Source organism: Rutidosis leptorrhynchoides, chromosome 8 (genome assembly GCF_046630445.1).
Source record: "Rutidosis leptorrhynchoides isolate AG116_Rl617_1_P2 chromosome 8, CSIRO_AGI_Rlap_v1, whole genome shotgun sequence".
NCBI lineage: Eukaryota > Viridiplantae > Streptophyta > Magnoliopsida > Asterales > Asteraceae > Rutidosis > Rutidosis leptorrhynchoides.
This window is the reverse complement of record NC_092340.1, coordinates 235,289,968-235,308,446: the sequence shown is the minus strand read 5'-3', so window position 1 is coordinate 235,308,446 and position 18,479 is coordinate 235,289,968.

Sequence of the window (18,479 nt, the reverse complement as noted above, 5' to 3'; positions counted from 1 at the left end):
AGGTGATTATTAAGAGCTTCCGCTGTTGCATACTAAAATAAGGACAAGATTTGAAGTCCATGCTTGTATTATATTGTTTAAAACTGCATTCGAGATTTACTTTGTTGTAACATATTAATATTGTAAACCAATATGTATTGGTAGTGTGTAAGTGTGATATTTTTAGATTATCATTTTTGGATAATCTAGGTGGTGACTTTTTTAACCTTGTCGATAAAATAAATGTTATGGTTTGTTTTTTAAAAACGAATGCAGTCTTTGAAAAACGTCTCATATAGAGGTCAATACCTCGTAACAAAATCAATTAATATGGAACGTTTATAATCAATATGAACGGGAAATTTCAGTTGGTATCAGAGCTAGTATAACGCCGTCCATGTGTGGCGGGTTAGTCGTAAACGAGGTTCTCACAGTGTTACCTGTGATAAAGCATTGGCTCTTACTCTTTGCGATCCCTTACGAGGGTTGGCAGTAGCCGAGAGGCAGGCCCTAAAATCAGTATCTGAGGTACACTCAGTGGTCACCAGGCGGTTAGCGGGGAAGGCACTGGGTGGGACGGTGGTTGTCCCCAACTGTATTTCAGTTGGTATCCAAGCGTTGGTCTTAGAGAACCAGAAATTTGCATTAGTGTGTCTTATCGAGTTTGTTAGGATACATTAGTGAGTCTGGATTTCGATCGTGTTTTCTTTAAAAACGATTGCTTAATACTTTTGTTGGAAACTATATATTATTAACATGTAAATATTATGTGATATATTAACTTCTTAATGTGTTTGATATTGTGTGATAGATGTCTACCACTAGTACAAATACCATCGACTCACCTAATAATAATGAAGAGTCGAATATAATTTGGGAAGATTCACAAATTCCCGAAGAGGAACCGGAAGAAGAGGAACCAGAAGAAGAGGAACCGAAAGAAGAGGAACCGGAAGAAGAGGAATCAGAAGAGGAGGAACCAGAAGAAGAAGAGGTTCCGGAGGAAGAAATATTGATACCTATAGTAAATCAATTAAATAAAAGAAAATCCTCAACCAACGGACCAAAGTTAATAATGGTAAATGGTGTTTCCGCCGAGGAAGCAAAATATTGGGAAGATTATCAATTTTCCGATGAATCGGATCCCGATAAGGATTCCGATGATGTTATAGAAATTACCTCGACCCAATTTAATAAAGCGAAATAAAATAATAAGGGAAAAGATATAAAAATAGAGAAACCCGATTCCAACCCCGATGAACTTTATATGTATCGGCAACATCCGTATTTCCTAAAATGTAACAATGACTCAGGAACCTCTAAACCACCAGGTTTTTCTAAACCATTGTGGAAAACGACGGCTCGTATTAGAGGAACACCATATATTCCTAGAAAATTAGGAAAACGAACCAAGTCCGAAGAAGAAGAAACCAGTGATTCAGATTAGAGGGTTGTAATCATGTTGTGTATTATATGTATTGTAGTGTGCTTGTACTTTTATGTTCTATGTAAAAATTGCTTGTATTGTTTGTTAATTATCTTTTACGAATCTAATCCTTGTCTATTTTACAGTATAAAAACAAAATGGACGTTAAGGGTAGACAACCGAATATCTTAGAAGATCTACCAGAGGATATGATTGAGGAAATCTTGTCTAGAGTCGGTCAGAATTCATCAGCACAATTAATTATGGAAAAATTAACTTGTGAAACATTTGAAAGACTTTCTAGAAATGCCTTAGTTTATAAAAGGCTTTCCTTTGATAGGTGGGGTATATCACATTGGGGAGACCGTAAGTTACGCCGTGTTTTCTTTAAAGCGTTAAATGCGGAGAACCCAAATGCAATTTTACGCTACGGGTTAAGAACCTATTTTGACTCAACATATCCCAACATAGAATTTCGTGAATTAGAAAGAGCTTCTAACATGCAACATAAAGACGCATGTTATGCTTACGGGTTAGTGATGTTCGCTTCTTACAAAAGTGAGAAAAAAAATATCGGATTGCAGCTTTTAAATAAAACCTTCCCACAAGTGACGGATTCAGTAGTTGGGGTGAGAAATAAGGTTTTTAGATTATTACGGGGCTGTTGGACATTACGAAACCCTCGTCCTTTTGACGACATTACAACATGCTGCCTAGCCAATGTTCATAACGGTTATTTTCCACAAGACCAAGGATGGGAAGTCGTCTTAGTAAAACCAGAATGCATGACTTGTTTCTGGACTTATGAATTACGTGTCTTTATTTCCTTTGTTGAACAACTTGCGTATTAACTAGATTTATTTTCAAAACTGTCCTGTATCAAAGTGTACTATATTTCATGTTATATGCAATATAGCGATGTTGTAAGTTTGAAGAATATTTATATGAGATATATTATTATAATCAGTTTTTCATATGAAATAGTAGTAGTTGATTTGTATATTAGCTACTAAGTATGAATTTAACGGGTAGGTAGTACCCTAATTTAAACTTATAAAACGCTAATATGAAGAAAAAGCTTTTATAAATGAGTTCATATTATGCTACGAAATACTATTGACTACTCTTAAATTCTATATGATTAACTCAATTCTTTTGGCTATTTTTGAAGGAAATGGCACCGGCGACTCGTCCGAATTTGAACATGAGCGAGGAAGACTTCCGTGTTTTCCTTGCAGCAAACATAGCCGCAGTACAGGCTGCGATGCAAAATAACAATAACTCTGGATCTAGCAGTGGAACTAATACCAAAAGAAATCGTGTAGGATGCTCCTACAAAGAATTCACTGCCTGCAAACCTTTGGAATTTGATGGAACTGAAGGACCAATTGGATTGAAACGGTGGACCGAGAAAGTCAAATCGGTGTTTGCCATAAGTAAGTGTACTGAAGAGGATAAAGTTAAGTACGCTACGCATACCTTCACAGGTACTGCGTTAACGTGGCGGAATACCTATCTTGAACAGGTAGGACAAAATGCTGCTTATGCACTACCGTGGTTGGCATTCAAGCAATTGATGAACGAGCAGTACCGTCCTAGAAACGAAGTCAATAAGCTCAAGGTAGAGCTTAGAGAGTTATGAACACAAGGGTTCGACATTACCACATATGAACGACGATTCACAGAGTTGTGCCTATTATGTCCAGGAACGTTCGAAGATAAAGAAGAGAAGATCGACGCGTTTATAAAAGGGTTACCAGTAAGAATTTAAGAAGATGTGAGTTCAAACGAGCCCGCTTCCATACAAAAGGCAAGTCGAATGGCTCATAAACTCATAAATCAGATTGAGGGAAGAATTAAAGAGCAGGTGGCTGAAGAAGCCAACACGAAACAACTCAAGAAAAAGTGGGAAGAAACCAGTGACAAGGGTCACCAATACAACAACAACAACAACAACAACAATTACAACCACAACCGCAACAACAATCGCAACAATAACCGCAATCCCAACAATAACTACAACAAACGTCCCAACAACAACAACAACTACAACAACCGTTCCAACAATAATAACAATCCCAACAACAACCTCAATAACAACAACGGCAACCAAAACCAAAAATGTCAAAGGTGTGAAGAGTACCACCAGAATGGGTTCTGCACGACATTTTGCACTAAGTGTAAAAGAACTGGCCATGGTACGAAAAAGTGTGAGGTCTACGGACCAAAGTTTAACAGAACTAAAGGAACAAATAGTGGCGAAACAAGTAATGCCTGTGACGACCCGGAAATTTTCAACTAAATTTAAACCTAATCTTTATATGTTTCCGACACGATAAGCAAAATATGTACTGTTGAGTCTCGAAAACTTTGGAAAAGTTACATGGATACAATTGACCTTTGACTATTCCCAACGATTCACGAAAAACTATTTGTAAATAAATATGTAAATATATATATATATGTATGCATGTGAACTCTAAACATAAATAGTATCATATATTATATGTAATAAATATTAAAGATTCAAATTATTATAATTAGTAAACATAGTAAATTTTGTAAATTGTATAATATTAAATGAATTACAAGTTTGAATATAATTGTTATATTAATATTATTAACATTATCTTCACTATAAATGTTAACATCAATATTCAATATTTGTATTATTAAAAAGAATTTTTTTTCTCGAAACATAATATAATAGAAGTAATTACAAGTAAAGATATAATTATTAATAGTATTATTATTAATTTCATTATAATCAAAAGTAATATATCGGTATTATTAATATTACTAAATAACATATATAAAGTTTGATACATTTAATATTACTAGTGCTATCGTTATCATTATTAATATCATTACCCTTATAAGTTTTATTATGATTACTATTATATTTATCAATATTAGTATTATTATTTATAAAATTATTATTATCATTAATATTATCATCATTATTAATATTATTATATGAATAATAAAAATTTATCATTTATATTATTAATGATGATTATCACTGAAAGGACCCGTCCTAATCCATTCGGACGAAGTCCGTATCGATTATAAACAATTCACAATAGTTGATTTCATCGCGAGGTACTTGACCTCTATATGATACATTTTACAAACATTGCATTCGTTTTTGAAAAGACAATATTTCATTACATCGAAAGTTGACGGCATGCATACCATTTCATAATATATCTAATTATAATTGACTTAATATTAATCTTGATGAACTCAACGACTCGAATGCAACGTCTTTTGAAATATGTCATGAATGACTCCAAGTAATATCCCTAAAATGAGCAAATGCACAGCGGAAGATTTATTGAATACCTGAGAATAAACATGCTTTCAAGTGTCAACCAAAAGGTTGGTGAGTTCATTAGTTTAACATAAATAATCATTTCATAATTTTAATAGACCACAAGATTTCATATTTCCATTTCTCATAAACATACGTCCCATGCATAGAGACAAAATAATCATTCATATGGATTGAACACCTGGTAACCGACATTCACAATATACATATAAGAATATCCCCATCATTCCGGGATCCTCCTTCGGACATGATATAAATTTCGAAGTACTAAAGCATCCGGTACTTTGGATGGGGCTTGTTGGGCCCGATAGATCTATCTTTAGAGTTCGCGTCAATTAGGGTGTATGTTCCCTAATTCTTAGATTACCAGACTCAATAAAAAGGGGCATATTCGAATTCGATAATTCAACCATATAATGTAGTTTCACGTACTTGTGTCTATTTCGTAAAACAGTTATAAAAATAGCGAATGTATTCTCAGTCCCAAAAATATATAGCAAAAGCATTTAAAAATGGATTAATGAAACTCACCATACTGTATTTTGTAGTAAAAATACATAGAACGACATTGAACAAGTATAGAGTTGGCCTCGGATTCACGAACCTATATCAATTGTATATCTATTAAAACATATATTCGTAAGCGAGCGAATTTATTATTATATCTTAATTTATATATTGTATAATTAATTTGTGTATATATTTGAAATGATTTATTATTTACATAGTATATTAATATATCCATACTTATTTATATATATTAGTGTTTAGTGTTAATTTAAAATTAATAGTTTGTTATTTGTACTTATTTAAATAAATAATCTTAGTAGGTTTGATTTATATAGTTATATGAAATATTAATATAAATATAATATATATAATAAGTATCTTTTATGTACAAAATATGCATCTATTTAAAAAGGTAGGTTTTGGTAAATAAAATGATGTACTAATAATTATAATAATAACTTTATTAATAATAATACTAATAATTAGTAATTTACTTAAATTATAATTTTATCCATAGTTTTTAAATCCGTACGTTTATATATATATTGTTATAATCTAAATGATAATGCTAATAATAATAATGACATTGTTAAGAATGATATTTTCGTTAATAATAATAATAATACTAATAATTATAAATTTACTATTAATAATATTATTAATACTTATAATGATAACAATTATGATTATAATACATATACATATATTAATATTAATAACTTTTAACACTAATAATAACAATAATAATATTAATAATAATAATGATAACATTAATAATACTTTTAGTGATAATAATAATAATTGTTATATCAATTATTATGATACTAATGATAATTATTATAATACTTATAATAATAATAGTAATAATAATAATAATCATAATGATATTAACGATTGTAATTATAATGATAATCCTAAAAACATTTAGTGATGTTACTTATTAATAATTAGAATGATAATAATAATAATAATAATAATAATAATAATAATCATATCATACCTTTTATCATAATAACAACAATTTATAATAACAATAATAATAAAAATTTTAATTTTAATTATAATGAAAATGATAATAATAATAATAATAATAAAAACTAAATAAAAGGAACTACCTTCATGGAAAATAGGTTTAAGAAAAGTTACAGCCTCTTAAGGGACTCGAACCCTAGACTCCCTCGTTCACTAAAGCACTCCCCAAACCGTCAGTCCATATTCGTTTTTCTGTTATAAACCCCAATCAAAATTTATTTAAAGTATCTCTATCTGTTTCCTTATTTCATCTTCTTCATTATTACAAACTTGATGGATTAAAACACTTTTCAAACATAATCGTGGATTTAAGAGTTTGATATAGGACGGGAATTGAAACATTTAGAATGTGTTAGAAATCGAAAGAAAAAAAAATATTAAAACAGCAGCAGTAGCTGTTACGAAGCAAAAAAAATAAAATAATAAACTCTATATTTGATTTTTAAATTCCAATCACTTTTAGGCTACGATTTCTACATGAAAGAGGTAGTAAAACACTTTAAGAAACTTCGTGATTCGTCAATTGAATCTGAAACATCAACAAGATTTCGAATTTTTGGATGAACAAAAGGTTGACTTTTTAAATACCAGAACTTTGACTCGAAAATCAAAACTCGATAGAAGAAATTGGAAGCTGTAATTTCACAGATAGTTTAAGTGAACGATTCCTAACTACTTTGCATTATTACTTTTTGAAGATTGGTTCATATTCGAGTTTTGGCAAAAAAGTGTATATACAGAGGTTTCGAGTTTTGTTGCTGTATTTTGGTTTGAATTAAATTAACATCAGCTGTTACTAAGGTTTTGTAGTGGTAATGGAAGATAATTGAATGGTTTTAATTCGTAGCATCAAGATTAAAGAATGTATGTTAAAGACAGTATATCGACAGCCTGTTTAATCAAGAAGAAAAATGTGGAAAAGCAGATACACATATACAATTAGAAAGAGACTGGTAACAATATTTAGCCAAATGACAAATTAACTAAAGTTTGATGTTGAAAATAAGAATTGATTCGTACAAACTATGAAGTCACTTGAGTAATTTAACAGAAAGTAAAAAAAAACAGCTGGTGATATCTAACTGCTTTTGGATCTAAAAAAATGCGTATATATCTAAATATTTAAGTAGATATCAGTATAATTACATTTTGTATTTATATAATAATTTAACTGTACATATATTTATTTATATATATATATATATATATAACTGAAATTTATATCTGTATATGTATCTATATCAGTGTTTGTAATACTATATATATCGATTATGTATTTATATATATATATATATATATATATATATATATATATATATATATATACACACACACACACACACATATAAGTATACATAATGTTATTTATTATATAAACATTACTACTAATAATATTGAAATTAATAATAATACTGATAACAGCAATATTACTAATATTACATATATAGTACTATACATGTAAATAATAATTATGTGTATTAATCATATATATATATATATATATATATATATATATATATATATATATATATATATATATATATATATATATTTCAACTTTTACATTTTTAATTCCCATTGCTTAAGTGTACTTTGTTAATTCAAAATATTATGTATACACTTATATTTATGTTTATATCTATATATGTAATTACATATTTATTTACAAAGAAATTATATAAATATTTATATTTATAATGTTCGTGAATCGTTGGCACAGTCAGAGGTTTAAATATATACATGAGCACAGTTCAAAGTTTTCGAGACTCAACATTACAGACTTTGCTTATCGTGTCGGAAACATATAAAGATTAAGTTTAAATTTGGTCAGAAATTCCCGGGTCATCACAGTACCTAACCGTTAAAGAAATTTCGTCCCGAAATTTGAGTGTGGTGGTCATGGCTAACAATAAAAAATATTTTCATGACCAATATGAGTTGATAAATAGAGTTTTCATCATTATAGAATAATACAGATAAAATAATTTGATTATTCGAAGAGCACGAATGGAACTATCATGAGAGAGGTCCCAACGGGTATCATCCACTTTCGCCCAAAAACTTGCCCAAATTTTTAGCCGTTAGTAAAATAAAAATAAAAATTCCAACGGCTATCCCAACGGTCACTTTTACACTATAAAAACACCAACCATATACTTCATTTTATACACTCAACATATATTTCTTTTATATTTTCACCTTTCTCAAAATCAAAATCAAACACTCACAAACTGCAAAATGTTAACACTTCCCCCAATGATTGTTTCATTCGATGTTCATTACGGAGGTGATTTCCGTAATCAAATGAAGGAATATAAGTGGGGTGACAGTATTTCGATTGAAGATATCGACATTCGTGATGTTGGTTTACAAGACTTGCTATCCTTTCTGAAGGAAAAAGTTCCGTGTGAATTCACGTCTGTGTTCTTTTATAAAGACGATTATGATGCGAATTGTAGGGCAAGTTTTCTGTGTACCGATGATCAATGGTACTTTATAAAAGATACCATTGAAGATCGCGGTAAACGCATTTCTTTGTATGCGGTTCTTGAAGATGAAGAGACGTTGGGTTATCGTTACCTCGATGAATCAGCTGAAGCTGTAGTTGAGGCATCAAGAGAGTTACCGATGTCTCCAGAATACCTCACGGATGGTGAAATGACTGGTGAACGCTACTTTGCAGATGACAATTAACGACGACGAGTAGTTTGATTGTAATCTTTTAATTTTTAATTGTCGTGATGTTTTAGTTTTTAATTATTGTAATTTTAGTGTTGTTGTCGAGTTTTATATCTTCCTTTAAGTTTTGGAGCTCTTCGTCTTTTTAATCTCCTCTCGATCTCTAGTAAAACGAGTAATGGTCTAGAATTTGTAAGTATGGAGTTTCGAATGAATTTAATGTTATAATCAAGAAAGAACGTAATAGCACGATTTGATTCGTCAAATTACCAGAATCATTGAGAATAGAGCTATCAAGAATATACTTTCTTGATATGTTCAGAAGTTAAGCAGAATGAAAGAGTTATGTAACATGGCACGTGATGACGTTATGGTCTGTGAATCATCACGTCCCATAAGAAACTCAGCATGACTTACTGTAATATAATCACGTTGATCAAGTGTCATTATATTATACTAACTCATGCTTCAGTTCTCAACATTACTTCAATAACATTCATATTTTTAAGCTCGAAAGTTTACAGAATATAGAAACTAACAGTTTCTATATGATGTAACATTTATAGCACGAAGAGATTAATGATTTCAGATAAGAATAGTTATGAAAATATCTTCAGAAATATGGAGGATATTTATAATGAAAGATACGATGATATCTTGGAATTTCTAATATCGAAGGATGGTGAAGAAAATTTGTCCCCAAGAGTTTGGAGTCAAGAGCAAGGTATTCGCTAAAGATTTCAGCAGGCATTGATTCATTTGGATTCTTTGAAGTCAAACTTATTCTTTGTGATTTGTCCACGGCTTCCTTCATAGTTTCGCATAATCCGCTTTTCGGTACTAAATTTTCTATTGAATGTTTCCAACATAATGATACACAGGAAGCACGAAGAGGTATATAATTTTGTACGAGAATATTTCTGAAAATATCCTCAGAAATATCGAAGATATTGATGATGATATTTTGGAATTTCTAAGTTCAATGGTTGATGGAGAAAGATTTTTCCGCAAGATTTTAACATGACTTCGGAGCAAGATATTCTATAAAGATTTCAACGGACCTAAATTTATCTGGGTTCTATGAATTTAGGGTATGTTACTTGTATTTCTCCTTGGTTTCCTTTATGGTTAGCTCAATCCATTTTCCAGTTCAAACTTTTCTGAGCTTTTCCAACATACTATTTTTTATCATCAAACTTTCAATGATTAAGGTAGTTTACGGTTGTCTATGGTTTCTGCTGCTTCATTCAGCTTTTTCTACATTCAGAGTATTGATTCGCAGACTGGGTGCTTTTCAAAATTCCATAATGGAAGATCATGATTCTAAGAGATAAGTGTTATATGTATACATATAACTATTGATGTAGTAATGGTGTGAGTTTTCAAAGTACTGATTGCTGATTTCCCGGTATTTGGTATGGCAGTTCTCTTTACAAGATGCGGATGGGTATATGATAGGACTTTAATGAACAATTATAATGGTTTTTCGGAGATAAACTTAAGTTAATGAATAATGAATTTGCTAGTAAGTTTACTGCTAATGTGGTGGTATATAAACGGTTCTCCGGTAACGATGATGAAGGGGTAATGTTTATAATAAAGTTTATTCGAATGAAAAATTGAAGTGGATTTGTTGGAGCTGTAACAAAATTGGCTAATTGTGAAAAAGAATTGCAATGTTATTTTGGGTGATAATAACACTAAGGAATTAGCACAACTACGTGTTAAACGTTTACTCAGCTTTCGAGAGTTTTTCATGTGCAATACTATATGCATAAGTTCTTTCTTTCGTAGGTATCATGTGGTTGGTTCATCTCCTCGATTGAGGTGTTTTCAAGAATCATGAAAGGTTTGAACGCAGATTGTAATCGTCAAGATACAAATGAGGTTTAAGATGAAATCAAGTGGCAAACTTGAAGAATTGTTTTGTTTCATATGTTATAATCAATATTTTAATTCATTTTTAATTGTCCAATGTTATTAGTCCACAGTCGATAGTCCACAGTTGACAGTCCAATAATTCTTATACAGTTTAATATACAATATTCGAATTAATTAATACGTGTCGTGACCCTTATACGTCTCAGACTCGATCACAACTCAAGTTATATATATTATTGTAGAATCAACCTCAACCCTGTATAGAGAACTCGATCATTACTGCATATAGAGTGTCTATGGTGATTCCAAATAATATATATAGATGCGTCAATATGATATGTCAAAACCTTGTATACGTGTCCCGATATTTAAAGTGCGTAAAATAAATAACAGAAATTAAATAACGATAAATAAAGTGCGTAAAGTAAATATGAGAAATTAAATAACAATAAATAAAATTGCGAGAATTAAATTGCGATAAATAAAATGTAATACGGAATTAACAGTTAGCTCGAAACAGTAAGCTAGGATTTTGTTAGCGTGGATTCTTAACAAAATTTCATATTGTTAATTAGTCTGTTTCTAATCAATTTTTATTGTTTCCATTTTTTTTCTTCATTATGCCACTTGTTGGATTCTGATATGTCAAAATCCTAATATGAAATTGAATTTGAATGAAAATAGTTATTCTTTGGTGAACGGATACATATATCGGTGGATGTAAGTAGGATAGTATATGACTGTTGAAACAGATTCGAAGAATGTACAATGTAACTTATTAATGTGAAATTTAAATATTCCTCGAGTATTACCTACCCGTTAAAATATTTTCACCATTAACAGTTTGTACAAGAGAATTTTTAATTACAATCTTTATGAAAACATATATACATATATATTTTCTTCAGATGTATTCATGGATTTAATGAGTTAATATGATATTAAACTCATTTGCTTTTCGGTTGGAACTAGAATAAATAATCTCTAAAACTTTACAGATTACATATTCGCCATGTCGAACGAAGATAAATGAGGTAGAACGATACGTAGAACGAAGATCATAATCAAAGTACAGATGATGATATTGAAGCATGGATTGTTGATGGTACTGGTGCTGTTATTGATGGTACTGTTGGTGCCGGGGATGTTGCTGAAGCTGGTACATTTTGCACCATATTCTCCGAATTGATTATTCGAGCGCGAAGTTTGTTGACTCATTGCTCCAGGATGATTGTCGATCGGAATGAGCGGATGAATAAGGTTCAGAGTTGTGGATAGAATATAATCTTATCGAGTTACCCTGAAAATGAGACTGAAAATGGTGTCTCGAACAGGTTCGCCGGTAAACGCTTCAGGTTCATTGTGAGGTGAATTCGGTTGGTGGAAAGGATTTCCTTCTGCGCGCTTCCATTAATTAAGTCGACTACGAACCCATCAAATGAATTGATAATGGATGATTGGTTGATTCATGTCGATGACGCTGTTTTCGGAGTTTAGGTGAACATCTATGTCGGAATAGCTGTCGGAATAACTATCGGAATAGCTATCGGAATCTGAGGGACTCAAACTGGTTGCAGGATTCATCTCGTACGATCAGATGAAGGATTTTTGATAAGAAATAGATTATAGGATGTAGATTAGTACTCTGCAATACATAGTTTACATATGCATATATAATACTAAAAATCCCATAAGTTACGGAGGAATCTACAGAAAATGTCAGGCAAAGTTTACAATAACAGATACGCTATGATTTGAATTAGCAGATATGCTAAGATATGAATTTTGTCTATATACTAATCATGCAATCAATGCAATAAGATGTGTCTAGACTAAGGATGATAAGCAAGTGATTCTCTAAGAATGATAAGCGGGTAATTTTCGACACGAAATGATAAGCAAAACTTTTGACATGCAGACACGGTCGAAGTCCAGACTCACTAATGCATCCTAACGACTATCAGTTAGACACACTAATGCAAGACCCAGTTCGCTAAGACCACCGCTCTGATACCAACTGAAAGGACCCGTCCTAATCCATCCGGACGAAGTCCGTATCGATTATAAATAATTCACAATAGTTGATTTCATCGCGAGGTACTTGACCTCTATATGATACATTTTACAAATATTGCATTCATTTTTGAAAAGACAATATTTCATTACATCGAAAGTTGACGGCATGCATACCATTTCATAATATATCTAATTATAATTGACTTAATATTAATCTTGATGAACTCAACAACTCGAATGCAACGTCTTTTGAAATATGTCATGAATGACTCCAAGTAATATCCCTAAAATGAGCAAATGCACAGCGGAAGATTTAGTGCATACCTGAGAATAAACATGCTTTCAAGTGTCAACCAAAAGGTTGGTGAGTTCATTAGTTTAACATAAATAATCATTTCATAATTTTAATAGACCACAAGATTTCATATTTCCATTTCTCATAAACATACATCCCATGCATAGAGACAAAATAATCATTCATATGGATTGAACACCTGGTAACCGACATTCACAATATACATATAAGAATATCCCCATCATTCCGGGATCCTCCTTCGGACATGATATAAATTTCAAAGTACTAAAGCATCCGGTACTTTGGATGGGGCTTGTTGGGCCCGATAGATCTATCTTTAGAGTTCGCGTCAATTAGGGTGTCTGTTCCCTAATTCTTAGATTACCAGACTCAATAAAAAGGGGCATATTTGATTTCGATAATTCAACCATATAATGTAGTTTCACGTACTTGTGTCTATTTCGTAAAACAGTTATAAAAACAGCGCATGTATTCTCAGTCCCAAAAATATATATTGCAAAAGCATTTAAAAAGGGATTAATGAAACTCACCATACTGTATTTTGTAGTAAAAATACATAGAACGACATTGAACAAGTATATAGTTGGCCTCGGATTCACGAACCTATATCAATTGTATATCTATTAAAACATATATTCGTAAGCGAGCAAATTTATTATTATATCTTAATTTATATATTGTATAATTAATTTGTGTATATATTTAAAATGATTTATTATTTACATAGTATATTAATATATCCATACTTATTTATATATATTAGTGTTTAGTGTTAATTTAAAATCAATAGTTTGTTATTTGTACTTATTTAAATAAATAATCTTAGTAGGTTTGATTTATATAGTTATATGAAATATTAATATAAATATAATATATATAATAAGTATCTTTTATGTACAAAATATGCATCTATTTAAAAAGGTAGTTTTTAGTAAATAAAATGATGTACTAATAATTATAATAATAACTTTATTAATAATAATACTAATAATTAGTAATTTACTTAAATTATAATTTTATCCATAGTTTTTAAATCCGTACGTTTATATATATATTGTTATAATCTAAATGATAATGCTAATAATAATAATGACATTGTTAAGAATGATATTTTTGTTAATAATAATAATAATACTAATAATTATAAATTTACTATTAATAATATTATTAATACTTATAATGATAACAATTATGATTATAATACATATACATATATTAATATTAATAACTTTTAACACTAATAATAACAATAATAATATTAATAATAATAATGATAACATTAATAATACTTTTAGTGATAATAATAGTAATTGTTATATCAATTATTATGATACTAATGATAATTATTATAATACTTATAATAATAATAGTAATAATAATCATCATAATGATATTAACGATTGTAATTATAATGATAATCCTAAAAACATTTAGTGATGTTACTTATTAATAATTAGAATGATAATAATAATAATAATAATAATAATAATAATAATAATAATAATAATAATAATAATAATAATAATAATAATAATAATAATAATAATAATAATAATAATAATAATAATAATAATAATAATAATAATAATAATAATAATAATAATAATAATCATATCATAACTTTTATCATAATAACAACAATTTATAATAACAATAATAATAAAAATTATAATTATAATTTTAATTATAATGAAAATGATAATAATAATAATAATAATAATAATAATAATAATAATAATAATAATAATAATAATAATAATAATAATAATAATAACTAAATAAAAGGAACTACCTTCATGGAAAATAGGTTTAAGAAAAGTTACAGCCTCTTAAGGGACTCGAACCCTAGACTCCCTCGTTCACTAAAGCACTCCCCAAACCGTCAGTCCATATTCGTTTTTCTGTTATAAACCCCAATCGAAATTTATTTAAAGTATCTCTATCTGTTTCTTATTTCATCTTCTTCATTATTACAAACTTGATGGATTAAAACACTTTTCAAACATAATCGTGGATTTAAGAGTTTGATATAGGACGGGAATTGAAACATTTAGAATGTGTTAGAAATCGAAAGAAAAAAAAATATTAAAACAGCAGCAGTAGCTGTTACGAAGCAAAAAAAAAGTAATAAACTCTATATTTGATTTTTAAATTCCAATCACTTTTAGGCTACGATTTCTACATGAAATAGGTAGTAAAACACTTTAAGAAACTTCGTGATTCGTCAATTGAATCTGAAACATCAACAAGATTTCGAATTTTTGGATGAACAAAAGGTTGACTTTTTAAATACCAGAACTTTGACTCGAAAATCGAAACTCGATAGAAGAAATTGGAAGCTGTAATTTCACAGATAGTTTAAGTGAACGATTCCTAACTACTTTGCATTGTTACTTTTTGAAGATTGGTTCATATTCGAGTTTTGGCAAAAAAGTGTATATACAGAGGTTTCTAGTTTTGTTGCTGTATTTTGGTTTGAATTAAATTAACATCAGCTGTTACTAAGGTTTTGTAGTGGTAATGGAAGATAATTGAATGGTTTTAATTCGTAGCATCAAGATTAAAGAATGTATGTTAAAGACAGTATATCGACAGCCTGTTTAATCAAGAAGAAAAATGTGGAAAAGCAGATACGCATATACAATTAGAAAGAGACTGGTAACAATATTTAGCCAAATGACAAATTAACTAAAGTTTGATGTTGAAAATAAGAATTGATTCGTAAAAACTATGAAGTCACATGAGTAATTTAACAGAAAGTAAAAAAAAAACAGCTGGTGATATCTAACTACTTTTGGATCTAAAAAAATGCGTATATATCTAAATATTTAAGTAGATATCAGTATAATTATATTTTGTATTTATATAATAATTTAACTGTACATATATTTATTTATATATATATATATATATAACTGAAATTTATATCTGTATATGTATCTATATCAGTGTTTGTAATACTATATATATCGATTATGTATTTATATATATATATATATATATATATATATATATATATATATATATATATATATATATATACACACACGTATAAGGATACATAATGTTATTTATTATATAAACATTACTACTAATAATATTGAAATTAATAATAATACTGATAACAGCAATATTACTAATATTATATATATAGTACTATACATGTAAATAATAATTATGTGTATTAATCATATATATATATATATATATATATATATATATATATATATATATATATATATATATATATATATATATATATATATATATATATATTTCAACTTTTACATTTTTAATTCCCATTGCTTAAGTGTACTTTGTTAATTCAAAATATTATGTATACACTTATATTCAAAGTTTTCGAGACTCAACATTACAGACTTTGCTTATCGTGTCGGAAACATATAAAGATTAAGTTTAAATTTAGTCAGAAATTCCCGGGTCATTACAATTACCGTCGTCATAATTGTTAATTTTATTATTAGTTATTATTATTATTTATAAAATTATTATTATTATTAATATTATTATTATTATTATTATTATAAACTAATTAAATTATTTACTAATAATAACTATAAATCAGATAAATATTGGAATTAGTTAAACGTAACCATCAGACTATTCTGTGATTTTGTTATTGTCTCCTAAATCAGTGTACATAAGATTCGATAGTATCGGTTTGTTATCAATCACCATCGAAGTTATATTTTTTTATACTGAAAGAATGTTGCTGTGGAAACAATCAAACTAGAAAACAAATATGAATTTAGCCACATTAGCTGTAATTGTACTTATTAACATTTATATAATAATCAGCAAGTGAAATTCAATGGGAAATCAGGAAAATCAAATATTAATGTTAAACATAGTCACGATACCCTCTGTTCTCACACTTTTATATGATAACTCGATTTCAAAACAAATTCTAAAAATCTAAAGTTGCAGAAGTGTTAGGATTCTTGTAACCAAGCTATTTACAAAATTTCAAGACCCAATTCTTTCTATCGATTAGGAAATTTGAAGTCAAACTTATTTTTCAAAAAGTCAAACGGTTGATTCTTCAAGAAATTCGAATTCGTTTTAGGGACTTTGGATCAATTGATGATTCCAAAAGTTTCTAGGAAGGATTTAAAATACATTTCATGTAGAAATTTAATTCTGAAACTGTCTAGAATTCTAAATCAAAGTTTGAGTTCTTCGTGGTATTAACGAACTCTCTATCAACTGTATATTTTTTTCTCGCATCTGTTAATTTGAAAATTCCAATACAATTGTTGGCTGTTTCTTTTTATTTTATAAACCCAAAAATGAAAATTAATTGTTGTGTAAATTGTCCTAGTCGAATGACAGTTTGAAGTGAAGAAGAAAGAATAATAACAATAATATACGGATTTAAAATATAAGGGGCTGGGTTAACTATAGAAAAACAGATTTGGAGGAGTGGTGTTGATTGTTTGAAAGAATCAACTGGTCGTGGGTTTAAAACCCAGGAACTGCAACCTATTTTTTTTATGGAATTCAAAATGAGGTAGTTTTTCTTATTATCATTTTTATTATTATTATTATTATTATTATTATTATTATTATTATTATTATTATTATTATTATTATTATTATTATTATTATTATTATTATTATTATAATTGTTATAGTTAGTATTATAAGTTTTATTAATGTTATTATTATTATAGTTTTATCAATTAAGTATTATTATCATTATTATAGTTATAGTTATTATGATTATTATTATTACTAGTATTATGAAAATAATATAAATTAGTATTATTCCCATAAATATCAGTATTAACAACATTCTATAATTATTAGTATTATCATTATGTATTATTATTATTATTATCATTTTTAATAATGTTAACAAATCATTAAAAGTATTATTATTAATATTTTCATGAGTATCGTTATTAAAGAATTATTATCATAAACATCTTTAATAGTAGAATTGATATTTTTATAGTTAATATTATTAAGATCATTATACTTATCACTAAAAGAATTTTTTTAACATTATTATTTTTATTAGTAATATTAAGTGTTATCAATATTATCATTTTACCATTTCAAATATCATTTTAAGTATTAGTACAATTATTAGTTTTAACAAACAAACGATATACATATTTAATACATTAAACATAACAAAATTGATATTACCACATACAGAAGAAATACATGAAACATATATATATATATATATATATATATATATATATATATATATATATATATATATATATATATATAATGATAGAACTAATAAGTTTATATATATAGATTGTTCGATT